The sequence below is a fragment of the Photinus pyralis genome, unplaced genomic scaffold (genome assembly GCF_008802855.1).
Source record: "Photinus pyralis isolate 1611_PpyrPB1 unplaced genomic scaffold, Ppyr1.3 Ppyr1.4_LG8, whole genome shotgun sequence".
Taxonomy (NCBI): domain Eukaryota; kingdom Metazoa; phylum Arthropoda; class Insecta; order Coleoptera; family Lampyridae; genus Photinus; species Photinus pyralis.
In genome coordinates, this window is record NW_022170819.1 from 4,887,371 (window position 1) to 4,893,185 (window position 5,815).

Sequence of the window (5,815 nt, forward strand, 5' to 3'; positions counted from 1 at the left end):
TTTCCAGCTCGCCCAACGAATTTGTAAAATAGCGTTTAACAATTAAAACTTCCTTAATTAATTAATTAATTAACATTTTGGAAAGGTGAGGAAATTCGTTGAAAATACACGGTGGCTTATGATTTCGAAAGAAAATTCAAAGGGCTGTATCTTTTGAACTAGTAGTCCAATCTTAGAAATGTTTGAAATTATGGATTCTACACTACGGATTTTTCTAGGAAAATTCGACATAATTCCGTATGAAAGAGATCCTCCTCGTCCTTACTAAATTACGGATTTTTCTAGGAAAATTCGACATTGTTTAGTACAAGCACGTCCTTTAGAGGGGTGTAACTTTTGCTGTGCCTTAAATATTTCTGTGACATTGAACGATTATATTTAAAAGGGTCACTAGCAACCCCATAATTCCGTATGAAAGAGATCCTCCTCGTCCTTATTAAATTACGGAGTTTTCTAGGAAAATTCGAGATTATTTAGTACAAGCGCGTCCTTTGGAGGGGTGTAACTTCTGCTGTGCCTCAAATATGTCTTGTGACATTGACCGATTATGTTTAAAAGGGTCACTAGCAACCCCATAATTCCGTATGAAAGAGATCCTCCTCGTCCTTATTAAATTACGGATTTTTCTAGGAAAACTCGGCATTATTTAGTACCAGCACGTCGTTTGGAGGGGTGTAACTTTTGCTGTGCCTCAAATATTTCTGTGAAATTGACCGATTATGTTCAAAAGGGTCACTAGCAACCCCATAATTCCGTATGAAAGAGATCCTCCTCGTCCTCACTAAATTACTGATTTTTCTAGGAAAATTCGACATTATTTAGTACAAGCACGTCCATTGGAGGGGTGTAACTTCTGCTGTGCCTCAAATATGTCTTGTGACATTGACCGATTATGTTCAAAAGGGTCACTAACAACCCCATAATTCCGTATGAAAGAGATCCTCCTCGTCCTGATTAAATTACTGATTTTTCTAGGAAAACTCGGCATTATTTAGTACCAGCACGTCGTTTGGAGGGGTGTAACTTCTGCTGTGCCTCAAATATTTCTGTGACATTGACCGATTATGTTTAAAAAGGTCACTAGCAACCCCATAATTCCGTATGAAAGAGATCCTCCTCGTCCTTATTAAATTACGGATTTTTCTAGGAAAATTCGACATTATTTAGCACAAGCACGCCTTTTGGAGGGGTGTAACTTCTGCTGTGCCTCAAATATTTCTGTGACATTGACCGATTATGTTTAAAAGGGTCACTAGCAACCCCATAATTCCGTATGAAAGAGATCCTCCTCGTCCTTATTAAATTACGGATTTTTCTAGGAAAATTCGACATTATTTAGTACACCCACGTCCTTTGGAGGGGTGTAACTTCTGCTGTGCCTCAAATATTTCTGTGACATTGACCGATTATGTTTAAAAGGGTCACTAGCAACCCCATAATTCCGTATGAAAGAGATCCTCCTCGTCCTTATTAAATTACGGATTTTTCTAGGAAAATTCGACATTATTTAGTACCAGCACGTCCTTTGGAGGGGTGTAACTTCTGCTGTGCCTCAAATATTTCTGTGACATTGACCGATTATGTTTAAAAGGGTCACTAGCAACCCCATAATTCCGTATGAAAGAGATCCTCCTCGTCCTCATTAAATTACGGATTTTTCTAGGAAAATTCGACATTATTTAGTACAAGCACGTCCATTGGAGGGGTGTAACTTCTGCTGTGCCTCAAATATTTCTGTGACATTGACCGATTATGTTTAAAAGGGTCACTAGCAACCCCATAATTCCGTATGAAAGAGATCCTCCTCGTCCTTATTAAATTACTGATTTTTCTAGGAAAATTCGACATTATTTAGTACACCCACGTCCTTTGGAGGGGTGTAACTTCTGCTGTGCCTCAAATATTTCTGTGACATTGACCGATTATGTTTAAAAGGATCACTAGCAACCCCATAATTCAGTATGAAAGAGATCCTCCTCGTCCTTATTAAATTACTGATTTTTCTAGGAAAATTCGACATTATTTAGTACACCCACGTCCTTTGGAGGGGTGTAACTTCTGCTGTGCCTCAAATATTTCTGTGACATTGACCGATTATCTTTAAAAGGGTCACTAACAACCCCATAATTCCGTATGAAAGAGATCCTCCTCGTCCTGATTAAATTACGGATTTTTCTAGGAAAATTCGACATTATTTGGTACACCCACGTCCTTTGGAGGGGTGTAACTTCTGCTGTGCCTCAAATATTTTTGTGACATTGACCGATTATGTTTAAAAGGGTCACTAACAACCCCATAATTCCGTATGAAAGAGATCCTCCTCGTCCTTATTAAATTACGGATTTTTCTAGGAAAATTCGACATTATTTAGTACACCCACGTCCTTTGGAGGGGTGTAACTTCTGCTGTGCCTCATATATTTCTGTGACATTGACCGATTATGTTTAAAAGGGTCACTAGCAACTCCATAATTCCGTATGAAAGAGATCCTCCTCGTCCTTATTAAATTACGGATTTTTCTAGGAAAATTCGACATTATTTAGTACACCCACGTCCTTTGGAGGGGTGTAACTACTGCTGTGCCTCAAATATTTCTGTGACATTGACCGATTATGTTTAAAAGGGTCACTAGCAACCCCATAATTCCGTATGAAAGAGATCCCCCTCGTCCTGATTAAATTACGGATTTTTTTAGGAAAATTCGACATTATTTAGTACACCCACGTCCTTTGGAGGGGTGTAACTTCTGCTGTGCCTCAAATATTTCTGTGACATTGACCGATTATGTTTAAAAGGATCACTAGCAACCCCATAATTCAGTATGAAAGAGATCCTCCTCGTCCTTATTAAATTACTGATTTTTCTAGGAAAATTCGACATTATTTAGTACACCCACGTCCTTTGGAGGGGTGTAACTTCTGCTGTGCCTCAAATATTTCTGTGACATTGACCGATTATCTTTAAAAGGGTCACTAACAACCCCATAATTCCGTATGAAAGAGATCCTCCTCGTCCTGATTAAATTACGGATTTTTCTAGGAAAATTCGACATTATTTGGTACACCCACGTCCTTTGGAGGGGTGTAACTTCTGCTGTGCCTCAAATATTTTTGTGACATTGACCGATTATGTTTAAAAGGGTCACTAACAACCCCATAATTCCGTATGAAAGAGATCCTCCTCGTCCTTATTAAATTACGGATTTTTCTAGGAAAATTCGACATTATTTAGTACACCCACGTCCTTTGGAGGGGTGTAACTTCTGCTGTGCCTCATATATTTCTGTGACATTGACCGATTATGTTTAAAAGGGTCACTAGCAACTCCATAATTCCGTATGAAAGAGATCCTCCTCGTCCTTATTAAATTACGGATTTTTCTAGGAAAATTCGACATTATTTAGTACACCCACGTCCTTTGGAGGGGTGTAACTACTGCTGTGCCTCAAATATTTCTGTGACATTGACCGATTATGTTTAAAAGGGTCACTAGCAACCCCATAATTCCGTATGAAAGAGATCCCCCTCGTCCTGATTAAATTACGGATTTTTTTAGGAAAATTCGACATTATTTAGTACACCCACGTCCTTTGGAGGGGTGTAACTTCTGCTGTGCCTCAAATATTTCTGTGACATTGACCGATTATCTTTAAAAGGGTCACTAACAACCCCATAATTCCGTATGAAAGAGATCCTCCTCGTCCTGATTAAATTACGGATTTTTCTAGGAAAATTCGACATTATTTAGTACACCCACGTCTTTTGGAGGGGTGTAACTTCTGCTGTGCCTCAAATATTTCTGTGACATTGACCGATTATGTTTAAAAGGGTCACTAACAACCCCATAATTCCGTATGAAAGAGATCCTCCTCGTCCTTATTAAATTACGGATTTTTCTAGGAAAATTCGACATTATTTAGTACAAGCACGCCTTTTGGATGGAGGGGTGTAACTTCTGCTGTGCCTCAAATATTTCTGTGACATTGACCGATTATGTTTAAAAGGGTCACTAGCAACCCCATAATTCCGTATGAAAGAGATCCTCCTCGTCCTTATTAAATTACGGATTTTTCTAGGAAAATTCGACATTATTTAGTACAAGCACGTCCATTGGAGGGGTGTAACTTCTGCTGTGCCTCAAATATTTCTGTGACATTGACCGATTATGTTTAAAAAGGTCACTAGCAACCCCATAATTCCGTATGAAAGAGATCCTCCTCGTCCTTATTAAATTACGGATTTTTCTAGGAAAACTCGGCATTATTTAGTACCAGCACGTCGTTTGGAGGGGTGTAACTTTTGCTGTGCCTCAAATATTTCTGTGAAATTGACCGATTATGTTCAAAAGGGTCACTAGCAACCCCATAATTCCGTATGAAAGAGATCCTCCTCGTCCTCACTAAATTACTGATTTTTCTAGGAAAATTCGACATTATTTAGTACAAGCACGTCCATTGGAGGGGTGTAACTTCTGCTGTGCCACAAATATGTCTTGTGACATTGACCGATTATGTTCAAAAGGGTCACTAGCAACCCCATAATTCCGTATGAAAGAGATCCTCCTCGTCCTCACTAAATTACTGATTTTTCTAGGAAAATTCGACATTATTTAGTAAAAGCACGTCCATTGGAGGGGTGTAACTTCTGCTGTGCCTCAAATATTTCTGTGACATTGACCGATTATGTTTAAAAGGGTCACTAGCAACCCCATAATTCCGTATGAAAGAGATTCTCCTCGTCCTTATTAAATTACGGATTTTTCTAGGAAAATTCGACACTATTTAGTACAAGCACGTCCTTTGGAAGGGTGTAACTTCTGCTGTGCCTCAAATATTTCTGTGACATTGACCGATTATGTTCAAAAGGGTCACTAGCAACCCCATAATTCCGTATGGAAGGGATCCTCCTCGTCCTTATTAAATTACGGATTTTTCTAGGAAAATTCGACATTATTTAGTACAAGCACGTCCTTTGGAGGGGTGTAACTTCTGCTGCGCCTCAAATATTTCTGTGACATTGACCGATTATGTTCAAAAGGGTCACAAGCAACCCCATAATTTCGTATGAAAGAAATCCTCCTCGTCCTTATTAAATTACGGATTTTTCTAAGAAAACTCGACATTATTTAGTACAAGAACGTCCTTTGGAGGAGTGTAAATTCTGCTGCGCCTCAAATATTTCTGTGACATTGACCGATTATGTTGAAAAGGGTCACTAGCAACCCCATAATTCCGTATGAAAGAGATCCTCCTCGTCCTTATGAAATTACGGATTTTTCTAGGAAAATTCGACATTATTTAGTACAAGCACGTCCTTTGGAGGGGTGTAACTTTTGCTGTGCCTCAAATATTTCTGTGACATTGACCGATTATGTTGAAAAGGGTCACTAGCAACCCCATAGCTCCGTATGAAAGAGATCCTCCTCGTCCTTAGGTACTAAATTACGGATTTTTCTAAGACAATTCGACAATATTTAGTACCAGCACGTCTTTTGGAGGGGTGTATCTTCTGCTGTGCCTCAAATATTTCTGTGACATTGACCGATTATGTTCAAAAGGGTCACTAGCAACCCCATAGCTCCGTATGAAAGAGATCCTCCTCGTCCTTATTAAATTACGGATTTTTCTAGGACAATTCGACATTATTTAGTACCAGCACGTCCTTTGGAGGGGTGTAGCTTTTGCTGTGTCTCAAATATTTCTGTGACATTGACCGATTATGTTGAAAAGGGTCACTAGCAACCCCATAGCTCCGTATGAAAGAAATCCTCCTCGTCCTTATTAAATTACGGATTTTTCTAGGACAATTCGACATTA